Consider the following 22,917-nt stretch of genomic DNA (forward strand, 5'->3'; position numbering starts at 1 on the left):
AGGTCATCTCAAAAACCTGCACCCACATCGGCCTTCCATGGAACAAGTTCCCCACCCCTGGTCTAAATGCTAGACAGTGACATTCAATCCATATAAATACAATGTTATTCAATAATTACAACCTTATCAGCAAATAACAGCACAAAGAAAAGTACGATTAAATGAGTTGCCTTTAATAATTTGTGCTTCTTTAGTGACTGATGGAACACCGAAAAGAAAGCATCATATTAAAGTCAAGTAAAGTGGGCTTTATTGTCATGCCAGCCATATACGTACATTAAGGGCAGGATTAATAAAAAGAGCAGGAGGAACCACACTGACTTCAGGTCCCACCTCGGCTGCGTGTGGGCTTTTCATGTTATCCCCATGCTGTGCAGATTTCCTCTCTCTGACATGCACTTAGGCTAATTGCTGTCCATAAACGTACAGGAGATCAGCGTCCCATCTTTGTGCCCTCTGCCATGTGGGATACCCCCCTCCCCCCAGTGACCCTGACCAGGATCTATGACTAAAACAGCTTTGCAATAACATGTTCTGCAATCTAAAACTAGACATGCAATTTTTTCCTTTTTGGACATATCGTAACACATTATGTAGCATTATTATGCATTATTTAGTGCATGATTTTGAAAAATGGAAAATATTGCAGATACAGCACCGGTATTTTAATACACTGCATGAATGACAGCTCAAACATTTGCAACAATTATATATATTAAAACAAAGCAATGCCACCGCACTACATTTCCCAGTGCCTGTCTTAATTAACATGGAATAACAGAGGTGGCCAGCCAGATGACAGAGAACAGGGCTGAAATTATTACGAGGAACCAGAGGATTGCCACGTTTGGTGGTCTGCTGGATCATTCAACCCGTCACAGCTGTCATTGACTCTGCCTCTATCATTTATAGACTTGGATGTGGAGGCTTAGTCGCCAATTAGGGTGAGAAAAGGGGGCGAGCGAGAGCAGTTGCTGGGGGTGTCTGACCAAAAACAACTAATCTCTTCTGCCTCCTTACCCCAGCAACATGGTATCACCCAATAACATTTATAGACTTGGATGTAAAAGCTTAGCCCCTAAGATCAAGGTGGGTGAGAGGCTGGGCTTTAAAGGGGGGGTGTGAGGTAAAAAAAAAAACACACGTGTTGTAAAGCCTCATCCTTTGTGTGACAATCTCCTAGTAATCATCAGCAGACGCAGGAAAGGGCAGCTGGGGGGAGGCTGCAGAATTTTCCACTGGAACCGGCTGGTCAGAAATAGCAGTCCCGTAAAAGAGGAAAAAAGGCATTTAAAAACAGAAGCTGACTGTAACTAGACCTCAGAGGTGTTAATACCCCCCAAGTCGGAAAGAGACGGGAAAGGTGACTGATTTTCCGCTCCTTGCAGATGGAGGGAAACTCATTGTGAATCTTCTGTCACTATTTGTTTTCGTGACAGCTAGCTAAAGACAGCTCTGCCTCATCCGCAGTTAAAGCCACACATTATTGCTCTGCAGGTGAACAGGCACACTGCACTTTCTGCATCGTAATAATGTATTTGTTTATACATACAGTACTGTGCAGAAGTCTTAGGCAACCAAAGATAATTATGTTTAAATGATCTTCATATTGGTGTAAACCAGTGATAGCATGCCTGTCATAGTGTATTAGCTTAGCCATTTCAAAACTTCTGCTAAAATCACCCCAGAATTTGCAGCAACCCTCCAATAACACCCATGTATTTTTTTCACTCGACCACTAGCACACCCTGAATAGTTAATCAATAAAAGAACGTCATTTTTTAACTAATTAACTTAATTAAGGGAGCTAGTGGTGAAACTGGGAACTGAAGTGCTGTTCATCTGTCTATTCAACTAGATATCAGTAACTTTTTGGAGAACTGAAGAAATTTATACTTGTTATTATTGTCCGATTTTATTGTCTGATGCTAAATTGTGTTTTTTGTTCTGAGCAGAATGCACTTTCTGCCCAGACAAATAGCATAACATTTCTTCTAACTGCTTAGGACCTTTGTACAGTACTGTATATTGTGTTTTATTTTGTTTTGGGGAACCAAACCAGAATTCTCTCTTGTTCTTCAGTGAAATTCCTGTGACATGTATACAGTCAGGTCCATAAATATTGGGACATCGACACAATTCTAATCTTTTTGGCTCTATACACCACCACAATGGATTTGAAGTGAAACGAACAAGATGTGCTTTAACTGCAGACTTTCAGCTTTAATTTGAGGGTACTTACATACAAATCAGGTGAACGGTGTAGGAATTACAGCAGTTTGTATATCTGCCACCCACTTTTTAAGGGACCAAAAGTAATGGGACAATTGGCTGCTCAGCTGTTCCATGGCCAAGTGTGTGTCATTCCTTCATTATCTAATTTACAAGGAGCAGATAAAAGGTCTAGAGTTCATTTCAAGTGTGCTATTTGCATTTGGAATCCGTTGCTGTCAACTCTCAATATGAGATGCAAAGACCTATCACTATGCCGTCATTAGGCTGAAAAATAAAAACAAACCCATCAGAGAGATAGGAAATACATTAGGTGTAGCCAAATCAACTGTTTGGAACATTCTTAAAAAGAAAAATCGCACCGGTGAGCTCAGCAACACCAAAAGAGTTGCAAGACCACGGAAAACAACTGTGGTGTATGACCGAAGAAATCTTTCCCTGGTGAAGAAAAACCCCTTCAGAACAGTTGGCCAGATCAAGAACACTCTCCCGGAAGTAGGTGTTTGTGTGTCAAGGTCAACAATCAAGAGATGACTTCACCAGAGTGAATACAGAGGGTTCAACTAAAGATGTAAACCATTGGTGAGCCTCAAAAACAGGAAGGCCAGATTAGAGTTTGCCAAACAACATCTAAAAAAGCCTTTACAGTTCTGGAACAACATCCTATGGACAGATGAGACAAAGATCAACTTGTACCAGAGTGATGGGAAGAGAAGAGTATGGAGAAGGAAAGGAACTGCTCAAGATCCAAAACATACCACATCATCAGTGAAGTATGGTGGTGGTAGTGTCATGGCTGGGCATGTATGGCTGCCACTGGAACTGGTTCCCTTGTATTTATTGATGATGTGCCTGCTGACAAAAGCAGCAGGATGAATTCTGAAGTGTTTCGGGCAATATTATCTGCTCATATTCAGCCAAATGCTTCAGAACTCATTGGACGGTGCTTCATAGTGCAGATGGACAATGACCTGAAGCATACTGCGAAAGCAACCAAAGAGTTTTTTAAGGCAAAGAAGTGGAATATTATGCAATGGCCAAGTCAATCACCTGACCTGAATCCGATTGAGTGTGTATTTCACTTGCTAAAGACAAAACTGAAGGGGAAATGCCCCAAGAACAAGCAGGAACAGAAGACAGTTGCAGTAGAGGCCTGGCAGAGCATCACTAGGGATGTAACCCAGCGTTTGATGATGCCTGTGCATTCCGGACTTCAGGCTGTAATTGACTGCAAAGGATTTGCAACCAAGTATTAAAAAGTGAAAGTTTGATTTATGATTGTTAATTTGTCCCATTACTTTTGGTCCCTTAAAAAGTGGGTGGCAGATATACAAACTGCTGTAATTCCTACACCGTTCAGCTGATTTGTATGTAAATACCCTCAAATTAAAGCTGAAAGTCTGCAGTTAAAGCACATCTTGTTCATTCCATTTCAAATCCATTGAGGTGGTGTATAGAGCCAAAAAGATGAGAATTGTGTCGATGTCCCAATATTTATGGACCTGACTGTAAACTAATTTTCCCCCACAAATTACACGTACAATTAACCTGGATCCATGCTACAAAATCAGAGCTTCTACCAAGGCTGTAACACAAACAGCTTAGACTGTGGAAGTGGAAAATGCCATCCTTAAATCAAAATATTAACATAAGAGCTTTAACAGAGGAGAAGGTGGGTGGTTTTTTCTTTTTTATAACAGAGGGTACCGTCAACTGCTAGAACATCAAAAGCCAAAAAGCAGAAGTTCCCAGATGTTTTGTTTTTAGAGAACCATATTTCTATTTAACTTAACAACAGTCTAGACTACTATAGACTAACAGTATTTATATTGGGTAGAGTTCTTACACATAAAATTATACACCACAGGTGTACTTCAACTAAGACTATTGGGGTGACCAATACAGTCAAAACAAAGATATATCTTGTTCATTTCAGAGGTTACACTGTCCTGGGAAAGAATTTAGATCACAGCAGTGCGTGGCAGAATTTTTTGCCCATCTGTGCCCTTCCATGAACTGCACGACATCTAGATGCAGCATCCAGAAAGGTAGGCTTTTAAACTGGACGTGTCCCAGTGGCCCTGGTTTCATAACAGGAACTCTTGCACAGAAAGGAATGTGACCGACGGTTGCTAAAGGAACATTAGGATCTTACATAAACCTGTGCCCTGAATCACCTACTTGAACCCGTGGCCGTCATGACACAACTCCCTGTGGAATGCACGTAAAACTGTTTGTGCATGTCACGGAATTATCTCTATAATGTACACTCCATTCCCAAGCAGTGGTATGAAGGGGATAATTCTTAAGGAAGAAGTGCTGGCACATGACACTGCATGGCCACTTGTAGTGAGAACACATACCTACCAAAGCCCGCAGCAAAAGGCCACCTAAAAGGCACAACACCTTGCCATATACATCGGCAAACAGCCTTAGATAATTACCACTGTGGAGGATGGAAGTTCACAAAATGTGCACACACATGCGCATACACGTTGGTCTTCCTATCTAAATGGGGACCGTCCATTCATTTCCATGGGAAAAACCCTAATCCCAATCACGACACCCTTAACCCCTACTCAGCCCTAACCTTAACCATAAGTAACTAACCAAAATACAAGACTTTTGGCACTTTTTGATCGCATTCACAGATTTTCATGAAATTGAGGTTATCCAAATGGGGACCTGAAGAAGTGTCCTCAAAAGTAAGAAGGTTTCAGGTTTTACCGCACTTTGGGGACGTTTCGGTCCCCAAATGTGATCTATGCAACCCCCCCCCACACACACACACACACGCACACACAGTATAAGGGCTGTAACCTGATTTTGCAGCTTTGTTTCTCAAGGTCTACAGATTCTTCTGCTCACCCCCAGTTATTAATCCTTGGTGCTGTCATTATTTGGATAGGTATTTATTTCACTTGGCCTAGCAGGTGTGAACCAGTGAATTAAAGCATTTTCTAAAACATACAGGATTGCATCCCTGCATAGCTGCAGTCATCCATTTACATTTCATTTATTTAGCAGACAGTTTTTCCAAAGCAGTGCATAATTGAGACGGCAGGGTCAGACAGCTCCATCCCAACCCACTGACAAAGAGATCCCCAACACATTACACGCCACTTCCATCATCACATCATTCTTAAAAACTCAGAGCAGTCAATGGAACTTAATACACGATTCTACTTGTAAAGTTTATCTGATGGCAACAGCTTTTGAAAAAAGAATCATAATAGTCATTTTACCTGAATTTTTGAAAGCGGATGGACACTCTGTGCAGGATTCCAGCCCATTACAGGAAACATAAGCAAAATATGAGCAACTAGAGACACCAATTCACTTAACTGTATATCCTTGTACTGCAAGTGGAAGCTGGAGAAACCACACAAAACAGGGAGGACTTGAGTCCACACAAGCGGGACAACCCTCAGCCCCAACCCTACAGGTGTAAAGTAATAGTGCTGAACACTGCACCACCACAACCTTACATCTTGTCAGCAATTGCTAAATTGTCAAATTAAATCCTACTTTTCTGTGTTTCACCTCTTCATCAAAACAATATAGCATCACACTGTATCCGCGAGGGCTCATCCTGAATTAACCCTGACACTGGAGTGTAAAGTATTCCACAGCTTTACTTTAAAACAGGGCCTCCATGTCTGGCTGTGTGTACTCTGTCGGTAATGAATAAGTTTTGCTCTCAGGGAATTCTCACCCTCTTTGTACTGCAAGTGGTCACTACTTTTTATGCATTCGAAAGACTCCCATTTTACTTTTGAATGTAGCTTTCTCACTTCCCTTATCATAAAGCAGAATTAGTATAGCACAATTTCAACATGATTTCCACACAACACACTTCCTATATAAGCACAGATTATTACAGCATTTATAGTGAATTCAAAGTACAGCAGATTGAATTATTACTAGGAGCAGAAAGTATGTGCATTAACCCTATTCTGGCTTCCTGGAAAGTATAGGACCAACCTCCGTTTACTTACGTATGAAAATGTCAGTACATTGCAAGACAGACGCACACACAAACACACAGGGAATTTTAGAGACCAACTCACTAATTACTGTAAACTTTTAAGAAAAGTAGCAAAACATGACAGAATAGCAAAGTTTGAAGCACCATAAAATTGTACCAGTGACTTGTATGTGTATGTACTTTGTTTGCAAAGTCATTCCTAAAATTTAGGATTTCAAGAACTAGAAAAAAAAATGAAGTTCAAACTTCCGGGGTGTGGGGCAGTGGGGGAAGCAATAAATCACAAGGCATGTGCTCAGAACTGAAAGAGATATGGTATAATACTTGCTCATGACAGTGGGGACTAAGGGCTCTGGAAGAGAAGGCTTGATCCACATCACACCACCATTGCCGCTCCTGCTGCTGGAGTGATCAAAATTCCTGTTGCTTTTAGTAGCAATGGCATGTTTCCCGGACAAGGGGCAGCACTATGCTGTCATGATTCGATTTGTACAGAAAGGCCCAATTCTGCCGCCCCGCTGCATACCCCAGCCACCTCCGGCCCTCCTGGACAGTAAAAAGCAATTCCCACAAGCCAAGAGTGGAGGCTTTTATGAGCTCACCAGATCCCACCAAAAAGGAACAGAGGAGACACGTTGAGAGACACCCCTGGGGCCAGTTTCTGTCTGCACTCACACTGACTACTGCTTCCTGCAGCCAAGTTCCTACTGTACTGAGTTGGAATATAAACATTTTAAAAGTGACAAGCTTCAGTGGCTAAGCTGCTAGCTGGTTGTTGCCGATTATGAATACACTGAATGCACAGAACCCACAGTCACAAACAATAAAAGAAAAAAACTTGACACCACTTTTGGCACAACTTGCTTATTCGCGAAAAGCTCTGACTCGCTCCACCTCTAAAACTTGACCACAAGCACTGGTAAAGTCACTGTGCTATAGCTTTGCCATTCAGATTAATTTGTTGCCAGACTGAGCTTTCATGAGAAACTGATTGATTTTTAGTTTAGGTTTAAATGCTAAACTGAGGAAAGTTCATCTTTCTTAGTCAATAAACTTGCCTGATAGCTGAAAGGAAGTGGCTTGGTTAACAAAAAAGTCTCCAGATCACGCAGAGAGGCTGACCTATTTAGAAAAGCAGGAAATAAAGCCAGTGTTATCTTTCACAGGGTGCAAGCTTCTCATCTTACACTCATTCTATATCTACCTGCTAACAGACAGTGGGTTTTCTCTGTGCTCTCCACTCTATGTTAACGTGAACTCATTAACTGACATTACTGTAGCCTGAAGTAAAAATAAGCACATAATAGCTGCAAGAGAAGAGACAGTAACTTCAGTGACAGACGCGGGACTCCAGGGCAGAATGGCTGTGAAGTAAGGAAGCTTGCGGTTAGGCTCCTTGTCTGGCAGTCTGGAGCACTGCTGATTCATCATTCCCAACTACAGGACACGCCACCACGATAGCCTCTTCACAATGGTTATCGCCAGGCTAACGACATTACCCTCTCAGTTCATATAATTAGTGTCTGCAACCTCATTATGCTTCTTTTCTTAATATTTCATACTATTTGCCCATAGAAACTGTTGAATCATGATGCCCAACCCCATCTTTCACTCCTATCTTGTCATGTACAGCAACAAAACTGCAATAAAATTAGGGTTATAATTAGCACATTCCGGTCCAGTGACAGCTTCAAAGTTGAGGGAGTGGTCAGTGCCACCATCTGGTCTGGGATCACAAGGGATCACATTCCTTAGGTATATGTCCTCCATTCATATAACATGTATGCCAAGCGCTCATAAAATGTGTACCTCATTTTAGACTTGTAAAATTAGTAAGATGTATTGAAAATAAACATGGCCATTGGTGATTTCTGATGGCTGACCATACGTAACTCGGCTTTGTTGGGAGAGCATCAGCCACTTGACACCTAACCCCACTCACACTTGCACTATTTTACTTTAAAATTAAATTTGATTTGACAGCCTCAATAAAAGCATTTGAAATTCCAAGCATTTTAATACAGGAACCTCATTTACTCCCACCCCAGTAGACAGTTTAGCGAAAAAGACTCACCACAAGACTTTGCAAAGCTTTCGTATGCCAATATCCCAAGTACGTTTAGAACTGGATCGGTGGGCATACCATTTTGACTGCATATATAACACATGATTAATTACTAGATAACTTCAGTCAGATATTTCAGCTCTTTGTAAAAAGAATTAAAGGAACGAAACCAAAGAAAACTGCATAAACAATGATGACACACTTTCATAGATTCCTAAAAAAAGTTTTTTACAATGTGGTTAAACAGGTCCAGTTGAGCACACAAATTTCTGTGTTTAGAACAATGTCATCAAGGTCTGAAATCTAAGAACAGTAAATATGAAACGAGACTACATATAAATGGTGGGGAGTGGCTGGGCCCATATGTGTGCGTCAGTGAGTGTGATAAGTGACCATGTCTGCTTTGCAGCATGCTCAGAAACAAACAACTGTTGTGCTGGCAATATGGAATCCTAGTTAGAAAGGTCACGGGGACTTGCAAAAAAGTAACCAGTTGTGGCTATTGAGTTACAAATACCAGGCCACAAATGTGATGACTACAAGTTGCAAAGCAACAAGTCACCTAATGTGAAGCCCTCAAATTACTTCTTTAACTAGAAAGAAATACTCAGGATAACACGCCACATTTCTCGACATAATCCCAGACGTAACATAAAACTCTGTGTACAATATCAATATGAATATGCATGTCTTTGGAAACCCAAGTCAAAGTTACAGCATGAGACGGTAACTGCCAGGCCTTGTCCCACTGCCAGGGAACTGTGTGACCTTAGGCAGGGAAGCAGAGTCCCTAGACATTTGGAACACTGGTCAGCACAGTTGCCCGTCAGTTGCTCCATTATACCAGTGCTGCTCTCACTGTACCAGTTCATCCAATGCCAGCCCCCTTCAGACCTGACAGCTGAGAGTTTTCACAGCCCTTAAGGTATGGCAACCAGAGAGGGAATAAGAAGAGCGAGATGGATAGGTAGGGGAGAATATGTTGTGGGCTGATTTTTTTTTTTAATCAGTAAAGGCTTTTAGGGCTGGTGATTGGTTTATAACATGCATGACTGTTAAGAGATGCCATGCAGGAAGCTGAACAGAAACACATCTAATGGAAAATAGCCAAACGCCTGTTCGATCCCACCTCTATTTTGAAATTTACATTATCTGTGACTAAAATCACACAAAATGGTCACATGGTCTAAAACTTGTGTGTGCATGAAAGGTCAGGAATATTATGTAGCTAAGCAGCGGTAATAAATAAAATACATTCATATACCAGCAATCTCTACATATAGACAAACAGGGAGAAAGATGTCGACTCTAAGCGTGTCAAAAGGTATCTTGTTACCCCAGAGAAGTGCGGCTTGCAGCTCTCAGGCAAGGCCAGCTTAGCTCTGTCAGGAAATGACAGGTCATATTTCTCTTCTCTTCACATGCACAACTGGCAGCACACTAAGTGTCTGGGGAAGCTCTTGACTATTTCAGACAAATCCTGCCCTGCATGGCACAGTAGCAATGTTGAGGGTTATATGCAGGTGTCCAGGGGAGAAGCTGTCTTCTGAAGAACTAAATGGGATGTCAGCAATGCCTGGTCCACCACGGGAAACTACCCTTATTATCAAACAAGTTACAGGAAGTTTGACAAACAGGCGGGAATGAGCATGTAGACAAACTGGCAGCTTGGGCCGATTGTACATGCACACATGAATATATGTCTTCGTTTACAGACGAGTCGCACAGCGAGAGGTGACAGTGCAGTATGGTCCTTTCAGTATAAAACAGGATTAAACTTCGCAGTTCTGATGGCATTTCTTGTCCAATCATACATTGAAAGCCCCGACAGGTTCATGGCAGCAAGGCATCCCCGACAACTACCAAATATCACACACTTTCCTTCTCACTGTACAGGTCATCATAAGGTCAGGAATGGTGGGGGGGGGGGGCTTCTATAGTTAATGGGCCCCCAGATGTCTACGTACTCTGCCAAACCACCCCAGGGGTAACTGACCAAAGGCTACAACTGACAATCAAGAGAGAACATGGCCCCCGTCTTATTTTTATGGTGGTGGTGGGGGGGTTTGATGGGGGGAGGGCAGGAGACAATTAATCTGCTGTCAACTTCTGAACTTTCGATGAATCTTTGTCAAGAAAACATGAACACAAAAATCCCGAAGGACTGAGTTTGTGAATGAACAGCTGGCAGTAAAGGATTGAGTACTGGGAAATGACCCACTGGATGAATGAGTACGTAAATGGTATTTAACCTTGAAATGTAACTCACTGCTGATTCACAGCAGAGCATCTGAGCTTGGTGGTTTACACTGCCATCAAGGAGCATGTGGAATGACCAAGTGTATTCCGAATTCATTAGAAGGGTTTATTTTCCATCTATGAGGTTTCCAGACACGCAAAATGAACGACATCCAACTGCCAGACAGCCATTGCCTACTGGGTCTGATGGCCTACCACGGTCATTGTAAATGACATGAAAAATGATGGTCTTTAATTCTGTTAACCGCAAGCAGAAGCCGATGGTCACATCATGGGACAAAAACGTTTACTCTTATGGCATGTTGGGCAAGAGGAGAAAAACATCTTATGTCATTCTTCTTAGGTTGTTTTATTTTTCATTTTGCTCCACAAACCCATATAAACATTGCGCCATTGTAATTAATGCTCAGTCAGAGCAGTGGAACAAAAAGAGATCATGAAAATTCCACAAAAGGCCACTGGGAGAAAATGCCATCTGTGAGCTATAAACAAACAAACAGATGAGGCATTAGCTTTTCCAGGGCTAGTAGAGGGTATAGAACATTCGACAAGCTGGGGAAATGGGCCAGGGAGGTCAGAATGGTGCGTGTTGCATGTTAGGAGTCTGGGGGAAGCAGTAGTGACAATTTGGGGTCTGTTCTAGCACTGGAGACGTATGGAACTACTAGAGCTGCATATTTTCAATATTGGAAAATTTTCAAATATCAAAATGTGAATTTTCTGTGATAAATACTGCCATATTTATAAAGCAAAAAAGATAATAATTCATAAAAAATTTACCTAAAATAAAACTATAACCAAAATGGGACTGTGATTGGTCATTATCTACCAACAGAGTCTGTAAAATAAGTTGATGGTGTTGCCACAAGTTGTGCCAACAAAGCATTGCAGCTGGGTGTATGACAGTATTATCAATAATTGACAATATCAGATAAGTAACCTGGTATCAGTATCTGACAGTGGCTAACCAGCGATTATCGCCTTTGCCGCGGAAGTAGGCTTAGGTTATACACAAAGCAAAATAAAGATCCACAGAGAAAAATGTTGATCAGCACACGCGTTGGCCTGTGGAGAGGCTTATAAGAGAATTTAGGAGGCATGCTTCAGGTAACTACTACCATGTAAACATCTCACTGATGTCCCCATAAGATGGTTCCATTCTGCTCAATCAATAATTTTTTTCATTGTCAGCTACAGGACTGGTAATGTTTACAGGTGGAATTATGGAACTGAAGACCTGACAATGTGTTGTCAGCAAAGAAGCAAGGCGAGCTTGATGCTGATAGCAATGGAGAAGGTCACAGGGGTGAGGAAAAAGGTTGCTTTTGGTTGTTTAACAGCGAGTTTCCTCGGCCAGGCCCATACTGCCAGAGCCGATTGTGTCATCATAATTAACTCGACCCAGCAAACAGAGCTGAGGTCAGCCCAGACTAACAGATCAAAGGCAATCCAGAGGTATGGGGGGAGCAAAGAAAAAAATGAAATAAAATAGTTTATTGTTTTTTTTTTTATTACTATTGCCTCTGTCAGATATTAATTCTCACATAAAAAAAGAATAACGAGGATGATAATGGCTGAGTTCACCTGTTACCATGCCACCAATGAGCTGTGCCCATGCTCGAGCTAATGAGTCAGACTCCTGGAGGAAAATGAAACCTGCTTTCCAGGCCTTCGCTGTTCCCTCCATATGGATTAACCTGTCCCACCTTTTTAACCTCTCCTTAAAGGCAACAGGAGGTGCGTCAATTAAGGGCCGCTGGACTATGGACTGAAAGCCTCACAGTTTCATCCAGGAAAAGAAAGTACCCTTTAACTTAACCTGAATTAAAAATATATCTTTAAAAAAAAAAAAACATATTCTTTGTTCCAGTGTACTTTAAAAATATTGATTTCAATGGAGACACAAAGTCCAGTCCCTACTGGTGAGGATTCGTCTACATGACATACATGGTAGGAAAGTTTTGCCTTTCCAAAAACCCCCAGTCTAAACTCAGCAGATGTTATATTACTTACTCACCAGTGGGAACCCAGAAATTTAATATTTCGTAATTTGTGTAGGTTCACCATTGCTGTCACAGTAGAAATAAAATAATCTTCCCATTGCCCCTTGGAGATCAGCCAGCACCAGGTTTGGTTACTGGCTTGTGTTAGGTCACTGCTGTTAAATGCTGCTGCTGACTGTGTGCCATGTCTCGATGGGTCAGGTGACCAATTCCCTTGCTAAATGTTTGGTTACCAGTTGCCTGGGATGGAACTGATATAGGATGGAGGTTTGGGGGGGGCATGATCACATGATGTTCACAACACAAGTTGCTGGATGTAGGAGAGCAAAAAGAGTAAGAAGGAAAGATTGATACTGACAAGTCTTCTTACTGCTAGCTCTAATTGCCTAAATTTGTCTTTGTTTGCCCATTATCACCTGACATGCCAGCCCATGCTCCTGGATACAAGCTGTACTCTGCACTTGGTGGTCTCCATGGTAACAGAGGGCAGGGACTGTGTGGTAAACAGCATTCCCGTAACACAGCTCTCCTGCATCCTGCGCTGAAAAGCAGTGCAAGCATTCTGTGCATCTGGAAAGCTGAAGTCCTATTGCAGCCTTAATCACGACAGCGCATAAAAAACATCATTTCATGCAAAAAAGCTACTAAATTAGTACCTGGGAATTTCTTTTCCATGTGTGCACTGCACAGTTTTTATTTTTCCTCATTTATATTTGTTAACAATTTATTCCAGAAAATAATTTTTACCCAAGCACAAGCCAGTAAAAACAATCCAGCCTTTACTACAGTGATAGGACCCTTCCAATAACAACAGCAGATGATTAAAGCAATACTTTAACGTAAAAACATGCTCACACACACACACACACACACACACACACACACACACAAGCACACAGAGCATGTGCATCTCCCCAAGTGTGATACCATTATTCAAGGCTCTCTACATGGGCCTGGTGATCTTAATCCCAAGGAGGGATGATATCAGTAGCAGTAGCAGTGGCCTGAAGTGTGCTAATATGACATTATAGCAACCGTGGGTTCAACAGGACACATACACATAAAGAATGGCATGCTTGTTGGCAATGCTTAGTGTTAACCTATATAGCCATCCAAACGAGCACATGAATAAACAGGCCACCGCGGAAAATAGTTCCTCTTTGTATCAGTGTGTGTTGTGTGTGAAGTGCGTCAGACTGCCTTTAATGTTTTCAGTCTCTTTGTGTTTTATTGTGTGTGTATGTGTTCATCAGCCTTTCTACATTTTCTAGGTTCTGTTGTGGATGCATATGCTAAATGAACAGTATATACACATGTATTTGTATGTATATTGTTTAAAGCATGCAGCACTTAGATGAATACTGAATGGCAGGGGAGAATTGCGGAAAGAGCGGGAGGGCCTCTCTTCCCATGGGATTTCCACACTTCTGTCCCAAGCTCACACGCCTAGGCTGGGCCTCACATTGGATAGAACACTCAGGGCATTTCTCCAAAATAGCAAGTATAAAAACTCAACTTACACATTTGATCACCCCCCCCCCAAAAAAAAAACAGCAATCCTGTATCACAACTGCAAATAAACCATTAACATAAAGCATTTCCACTGTGGTACTTGTAGACGTCACTGCCATGCAGATTTCCATTCAAGTCAATCTCGTTTGATGCACTATTGCAAACGTATATACAAGGTTGTAAAAGAAATTTTAAAACCCAAAAACATTCAATTTTTAATTATGCTGATTTTTAAAACTTTTACTGGGTTCCAGGCACTACTTAGGTGGACTGCCAAACTCATAGCAACATAAGCAGTTCCATTCCCTGGGTTTTACTGTATGCTTTACCGGTTTTCTACCTGTTTCCTTACTCGTATACTGATGAATTGGCCACTGATACACATTCACATTCAATTTTTATAGACAATCATATCCTCAGTCTGTACTCAAAGTTACATTTAATAATACATTTGTAAGTGTGACCAGGAGAATTTTTCTGTATGTGTGCGAGACATGTACACATAAGGTCTGGAATAGCATGTGAGGTGCTGGTGAGGTAGTGAACTGGGGGCAATGTAAGCACTCGGCTCTTATGAAATGATGTAGTACGCCAGCCTTACCCATTGTCTCACTTTTCCACAAGAGAATGGAAAAAAGATTTAAATCCTAAAATATTACCCCTAGTTCCATCTGAGTTTATGTTTGGTTGGCTTATGTCTGGCTCGAAATTAAAATGGCAAGAGAATCAAAACCGTTCACATGCTACACTGCTACCCTTAACAACCAACAAAAGAGACTGAAAAACAAAGTCTGAAAAGAGATGCACACTATTTATATATTAATGTTGTGAATAGAATTAAAGAGACGTCTTTAGCTCTCTAGGACACTAACCAGGAGTTTTGTAACACGCAGACTGTCTGCCATAACCTCATAATACAATTCGATACCCAGTGCAGCTTACCTAATGTCAGTTCATTATTTTTTGATTACCAAGATTATAAATGAGATTTTGGCTAGACCACATAACAGTGTTTGTGATGCTTAATACCATTCCAGCTTTACTCCTAGTCAATAATGAGGATTGTCTTATGGTGTGTCGCTACAATTGATCAAGGTTTTTTTTTTTTAATTAAGGTAAGTTTTAGTTCCCAGGAAGTAACAATACGGTCAGTTAATCTGTTAGTTAATCCAATGAGACGGGTAGCCTAAACTACAGCTACACAGACTGCAAGGTGACCGAATTGAGACAAACCACGGTGCCATGGTGGCACAGTCACCAATAAAGAATGATAAAGCCAGACTGAACAAATGAAATAAAAATGGGGTTGCTTATTCTGCACCTGGTCTCAACATCAGGTAATAGGAGATTATTGAAAGGAGCTAATAGAAGAAGTCTGAGGTAAGTGTCTGTAAAAGGGGGTATAGCTTCTTACAAAAGGTCCTGTAAAGTTAATGCCTTCATTTTTTCCATCCCATGAGGCCTCACGTGGTCAGTCACAATCCCTCATTAGATTCACTAACTCCAATGTAAAGAATGCAAGGTGGATGCCTTGAAACCCCTAAAACTGTTTCGTGGATTAATGCCTCACCCCACCCAATTCAAAGCTCCTGATAGAAACATAAACTCTATGTAAGGGGACTATTTACCTTGATCAGCGTAGCTCTGAAAATGGCTCTTTCTACATCAAGTCTGTCACAGCCAATTTCTCCATTTTCTGGAGTCATGCCAAACTGTGGCTGTCACTCCAGCCTGATTATTTAATTCTTCGTAGAAGCTGTCGAGACAACTAACCCCCGTCCCCACTTTCAAAAACAAGCATTCTGACACACCTCCATGCAACTTTAATTTAACCCCTGAAATCACAAAGTTGAGTCAACATCCCTCCTCATCTAAGCCCCTAGTAGAAGGGAGCCACAACAAAGAGACTGGTGTACAGGCCTCAAGTCAACAGATGCCACTGAAAAAAAGGATGAGGCCCAAAAAGGCAAAGAGCACAGTAGGCTAAGCTCAAATATATATATATATATATGCCGTGAAGTTGTGCCCTGTAATAGGCTGGCCCCCCGTCCTGGGTTGTTCCCTGCCTCGTGCCCATTGATTCCGGGATGGGCTCCGGACCCCCCGTGACCCAGCAGGATAAACGGGTTACAAAATGGATGGATATGCCGTGAACTTTGAGTGTATGTGAAAATAGGGACAGAGATATCTTTCCTAGAGCAGTTACTACTACTTTCTGCTCAATTATCGTTAAAAAACAACACAGAACTATAATCAGTGCCTGAGAAAAATTAAAATCTGGCAAAACCAGCAGTCGCAAATGCTCCTGATAAATGCTTAAGTCTTAGACCTACTGAAACACCAGACTTGACATTCACACAATGAAGAGTGGTAATCTTGCTCTAAGAACAGCCTTGTGTAAATAGTTAATCTCAGTTGGAATGATTTTGCGGACTGTTAATCATTTTTAAGGTTGATATCCTGGTACAAAACTGGAAATGGTGGAGTCATTGAGACAACATAGAGAGGAAAATAGGAATGGGCAACATAGCCAAAATGTTATATCACAATATTTTGTTATAATCATGATTTGTGATATAGATCACAATTTTTTGGAATTTATGTACTAATGTCAATTAACCGTTTAACCACTAAACCAACAAGTCTATCCTTACAAAAAACACTGCTTTATAGCATCATAGTAATAAACTTAATTATGGCATGCAACATAATGTACATATGAAACTGTCTCGTTATGGCAAAATGGTTATTTATTTAAGTTTCAAGTACAAATGAGCACTTACCACTTTAATGAATAACCACGAACTTCTGAGTTTACAATAAATGTAAGCAAATTATTGTCAGGGTCAACTAGTGTTCCACTCTGTGTCCCTTTCCCGTTTGGCCAGCAGGCGTTGCTGGTCATCCCGTCCCTTGTGTTGTCAGTCTTTGTGTTTTCTCCTGTTCACTGTGGGTCGTGTGGCTCAACTCATTAAGCATGTGGTTGTCTGTGAACCCTACTGTCTTGTGTTTGAATCCCACTTCCTCTGTTTTTGTATTTTGTTCCTAAGGTTTCTTCTGTATCAGTTTAGTCTTAGCCTTAGTTGTGTTTTATCAGTTTTTGTTATTCCCAGTGTTATATTCAGTTTTTCCTATTTCATGGTTAGTTCTTAGTTTTCCTGTTTAGTTCCCTGAAGTTAATTAGTTTCACCTGTGACTCGTTTTCCGAACCCTTGTTGGTTGATCTCACCTGCCCTTTGTTAGTATTGTTACCCCTCTGTATTTAAGTGCCTGTCTGGTCAGTTCTCTAGTGGTTTGTTGAGTTTTGTTGGATGTCAGTGAAATAATGTTGGTTGTAGTTTTGCCATTTCATCCTTATATGTCCTACCTACCCCATTTGTAATTAATTTTTGTTTATCACCTTTTGCTTTTGACCCCTTGTGGTCTGTTTTTGGTTTATAAGTATTTCTAGTGTTTTGTTTCTGTTTGTTTATAAATCCCCGTTGGTTTGCTAGTGAGCCGCAAGTGGGTCGTCCACATTTGTTCCTGCCTGCACCATGCCTCGCCATCGCACCAAGTCCGCCCTGGTCCATAACAATTATGGATGATTAAAAATTGAAAAAATGTAAGATTTCAAATATTTTGATATCAGTAAGAAGTATTTACTTCTGTTTGGCTACTTCAGAATGTGTGGGCGTCTGAGGACGATGTGGTCATACATATAATGCCAGACATTCTAGATGTAATTTACTGTGAATGTATATTTAAAAAAATAATTCAATTGAAAATATCTATCAATTTCACTGGTAAAATAATCAATACAAAAGTTTTTAGCTTCTGCAATTCAGTTCCAAAATATAGTTTATAAAGTTAATTTTTATAATTCAGTAACCTGAATTCAGTTCATTTGCTTTTGCCTCAAAATAAATTTCAAGACAACAAATTCAGTATCAGTGAGCACAGACATGGACTACAAGAGTGCCTTTCCCTCCCATATCCTCACCCCAACCGTCCATCCACCGTCCATCAGGGGGCCTTGAATGTTTCCATCGAGGACAGCTGTGTGCTAAAAATACCGGCCACTTCCTTTACCTTTCAGGAAATGATAGAGAGAAGGCCAGTGATTTCAAAGCCTCACCCCAGTTTCCTGACTTCGATCTTCCCATAATACTGCTTATGGGAAAAAAACCTACATACACAGCAGCAACCTCAAGGGGTCCAAGGACCAGCACAAAAGGCTGTGAAATGGAGAGCAGATATGCCATTTATTCATACTACTCCTTTATTTGGTACATAGACTACCTGCAACTCAATTATATTCCCACCACAGATATAAAAGCTATTTATTCAGGTAGCATTTAAAGTGGAACAAATGTCAAAAATCGAAACTAAGAGGAACAGAACCAAGTGAAACCTTAGGACTTATGCCCAGCAAGTACCTTCTGCATAATTTATAATTTGTGAAAATGTCATGTCATCTGTGAGAGTTAACAAAGATGGTGGCACCCCTTACTATCAGCAATGTCATGGACTAACGCCGACCACCTCTTACAAGTAAAAAAAAAAAGGGGTTTGAACCCGTCAGGTCCTAATGACCTAATTTTTTAATGGGAAGCTTAAAAAAGTACCCATAAAGCAGCAATAATTAAGGTATATGTGAAAGTTACAAATTCAGATACAATGCAATGATTTAACATGAAAGCTATTATAGAGGTTTCTTGGACAGGATTTGGTGCGCAGGTGTTGGACCTTTACTTGCAGAGTGTGACAAACAAAACAGCAGGGACACAGTAGGGGTTGTCTGAGGTGTGGGGCGTGCACAATCGCACATCTTGATTCAAAAAAAAATCTCGCATGCCTTTTGATCGCCAGTGTTTGTTATTGTGTTCTTGTATGTTAAAAACAAAGAGGTTAAAAAAGGGCACCTGTTTTAGCTATATCTACTGGGCCAGAGCTCAGACCTTTGCCTTACACATAGCCCCAAACAGTGACCATGATAACCTGAAGGGGGCATGACGTAGGGAAGCATCCGGGGGTTGAGAGCCCAAAGTTCACCTGGCATAAAGCAGGCCATTTTACCATCCAGTCCCCCTTAGGACTGTCTGTTTGTAAAGCAGGCTCCTTCACTCTACATCCCAACTGGTTCCGTCAATTGTTATCTGCATGCTGCAGGCTGACATCTGGGATGACACGAGGGTCGGGGGCGAATGTGCCCACACCATGTGATATCACTCTCACACATTCAGATAAAAACAGAGCACAAACCCATACTAATACGCATACCTTCTTCTTTAACATAGACACCACACAAGTCCACATATACCCTAAACATGATTATGCAGCACCAAACACAAGCATGAAGAAAAGTACAAATTCAAACCAAACATCTCCTTCCCATTAAATATGTTTTATATAAAATCAGTAAATGACCTGTTCGGATTGAGACAAAAATCAGTTTTCCATTGTTTTAAAAAATATGTATTTAAACAACATTTTATGATGCAACAAGGTGTAACTGTGGGACAAAGCTGTGCAGGAGGGTTGATTAAGCTTCTGTAGGCTCATGCTGCGATCTTTGCAGCTGTTTTCCATCATGACAGAGTAGTGAGAAATAGTGAGTGAGCCACGTGCACCACAGACACTAGTGTGGCATCAGCTCAAACTCTAACAGTGCCCTTCATTTAAATTATTCATAACTATTGTGTACTTGTAATGTGTACAATTAATTACTCCTGGATTTAATGCAATGACAGCGTGACTGCGGACACCGGCTCCGCCCCCAAACATAGAGCTGTAAAATATTTAGTGTCGCTACCAGTTAATGCTGTTCTAATTTTTAAAGTGTGTAATTTATCTCATCTTGAGGACTCTGTCAGAGTGTTTGAAATGTGTTTGTTGGGATAGTAACATCACATCCCTTTTGCCAATGAGCTGAACAGTAGGCTACTAAACTTGGACCTCACTCAGAATAGTCGCCAACCATCCATCTGAGGTTTATTTTAAGATGGGGAATGTATTGGCTATTGTGTGACTTGGCAGACACTTTACTCGGTGATTTTTGTATCGTAAGATAACTTCTACTTACCAGAAGCTGACAACGGGCAGAAATTGCACGGTTTTCAGACATCGCCCCGTGTGTAAGTTCATATCTAATGGCGCCGCCAGAGAGTCCGACCGTTAGAATATTGAATGAGATCGCCGCGCGCCTCGCACGCAAGCGGGTCTGATTACACGGATTCATTTATAGGCTGGTTCACACTCACGTGCCGCGTTATAATAACGCGCCGTTTTCGACGAAAGGGGCGTGAAAATCCGAACTGCTGTTTTATCAATACATACCGAAATCTGAATTCCAGGATCACAGACTTACCCAGCTCTCTCCAATTATATCGTGTATGGTATAGTATGAACCTTACCGTACTTCTTTATTTGGTCCCAAGGTATTAGAAACATACTGGAGCTTGTTCATCCTGATTCGTGAACAGGGCTGGTCACTTCGGTCTGATTATACAGCACTTTGAAACTTCGGTGCAAGGTTGATATATTTATGACAGCTAATATCTTACTGGAGAAATTCAGGTTAAGCACAAGGTTCAAGGCAGGGCTAGCCTGACATTCTCAATTCAAGACAGGTCTGCACACACAAACATACATATTTGTATTTATAACAGTTTTATTACCTTCGAAATAGTTTGTAAACTGCCCCAAAGCTTTTGATGTAGCTTATTTTAGGTTTATAATGGAATAATATAGATTCGCTGTAAGATTTCTTGCATGAACATGAGAGTCTGAATGTGTGAGTGTCACACCAGATGCGTGAGATTCGGCAGCCTTATCAGAGGTCTGCAGCAAAGCTGTTCCTGGGACTTGAACTGGTTATGAAATAGCTGTTGCACGCTGCATTTTTAGATAGTAGGACGCAGGTTACAGTCACGAGAGAGACTTGTTTTTGTGCAGGTCTTTTCAGATGAGTCCAATGGCCTTTTCTCCTCGTCCGTCACATGCCGTGTACACTTGCAAGTGTCTGGTGTCTTTTCTGCAGTCCAATCAGTGCACCAAGACAAAGCTAAACAAAATATGCTCCAGGAAATAAACCAAACACATGACACGTGGACTTCTGGGAGTCATTCACTGCAGCAGCTTTCAGAGTGCAATCTCCAAAGCTGCTTATATATACCTACACACATATTCACAAAAATGTCACTGTCTTTCATGTAGCAAAACCACAATGAGGTCCGTCAGAAGCAACATCAGTGAGCTTTGTTGTTTTTCGTATTACCTGATGGTTCACATTATTCACAGCATACTTGTACTAGCAATGACATAACCTTTCAGTAGGAAGAGGCAAGTGTAAACAAAACTCAAACATAGGATGATGTCAGCATAAACAACCCAAGGGGTATGCTGAAAATTCTGTCGCGGCATTTTGCTTGTTTTTGCGTTGTAAATGTTTAGCTTCTCAGCCCAGCCTCAACCAGGGTGCATAATGCCACCTAAAATTACATGGTGGGCACACAAAACATTTGATCCAAAGGGCTCATGAGTTGAGACTCTGAAACGATGCCAAAGGCCCATTTTTCCATCCTCTCTTGTCCTTTATCCATACATAATGATACCATAACCACGCCCACCTTTGGCCTGTTTGGAAGCAACAGGGAATGGATAGGACCTAAGTGCTTCAGACCTTTTTTGAGGAGAACTCTTCTTGCGTAAGATACAGAGTAGCTTCATTAAACAGCCAGCTGTATAAATAGCAAAATATTGTAGAATTACAAGCCAGATAAGATTAATGTAAATATGGGTGAAAAGTGGACATTGAATAATTGAGTGTATCCTAAGAACACAAGAATATTTAGAGCCAGAACATTTTCTTTGATCCCAAAGCTTTCTTTCATGTTCTTTTTGTCTATAAACATACTCCAAGTTGCTAATGAAGACAAACATTTAAATCTGATTTGACTTTTTGTGAGATTCTGCAAAAAGAGTCCGTATCTAGTACATCCTTACCCACATCAGAGCCATCATTAATTACGCACGTTGGACATTTCAATGTCAATGTTTGGGAAGTGAAACAAAGGGATTCCAGGGGAGAGAATCATGAAAGTTCTAATTGCCTCCTCTTCCTCATGAGTACCACATGAGTGTTACACCACACACCCTGCCTACCTAGCCCTCACTCAATAGGAGTGTCATGACTTCATGCCACAAAACAATAGAAAAAAATATATATTATTCCTCCCAGTGGTGATATCCTTCTGTCTCCGCCTCTCTATACAAGTATCTTGTTAAATGTTGCCTCTCCTTAATCATTTGTTTATCGGATGGCCCTGCACGCTACCAGCTGATATTCCCCTCCAGTCTTTAAAGCACTTGACCCAGTTCAAGAATCACATCAACTGCTTCCTCGAGTAGTCTGACTGTCATCAGATCTGGGGCTGTTGTGATTGGCAGAGCTTCAGTTTGTCGTTGTGAGGGCTGCGAGGCACATTGGACACATCAAAATGCAATCACGGTGCTTCTGCAGCTTTGAGAGCCACAGTCAATTAATTCTCCTTAGTCTGAGCCAGAACGCATGATGAGTTTTCCAAATGCAATCTGCAGATCGTCAAGAGACAGATAAAAGTAGATGCCTGGGCTACGCCCTGGAAGGCACACCAGTCCATCGCAGGGCACATAAAAACATACACATTCACACAGCATGGGAAATTTAGGGATGCGTATTTAGATATTACCCATTTTTTCTGGCACCTGATACATGTCTCTGAAGACGACTGTAACTTCAAACCTACAGAGGGGTATGACTGCAAAGTGAGCCACATGGGATGAAAGGGGAAGGGCGGGTATCTGTCAAGCGCAGCAAATGCACCCACAACATTGAG

The 22,917-nt window shown here is 41.2% G+C and overlaps 1 long non-coding RNA gene across 1 annotated transcript in view; it reads right to left on the minus strand.

The window, feature by feature from the left end:
• Positions 1 to 20,274, minus strand: part of LOC125715525 (uncharacterized) — a 67,086-nt gene extending 46,812 nt beyond the window's left edge. The window contains exon 1 of the long non-coding RNA XR_007384090.1: positions 20,124 to 20,274. This is a non-coding gene — a long non-coding RNA (uncharacterized LOC125715525). The remainder of the gene's footprint in view (positions 1 to 20,123) is intronic.
• Between the last annotated feature and the right edge of the window lie 2,643 nt (positions 20,275 to 22,917).

Source organism: Brienomyrus brachyistius, chromosome 20 (genome assembly GCF_023856365.1).
Source record: "Brienomyrus brachyistius isolate T26 chromosome 20, BBRACH_0.4, whole genome shotgun sequence".
Lineage (NCBI taxonomy): Eukaryota > Metazoa > Chordata > Actinopteri > Osteoglossiformes > Mormyridae > Brienomyrus > Brienomyrus brachyistius.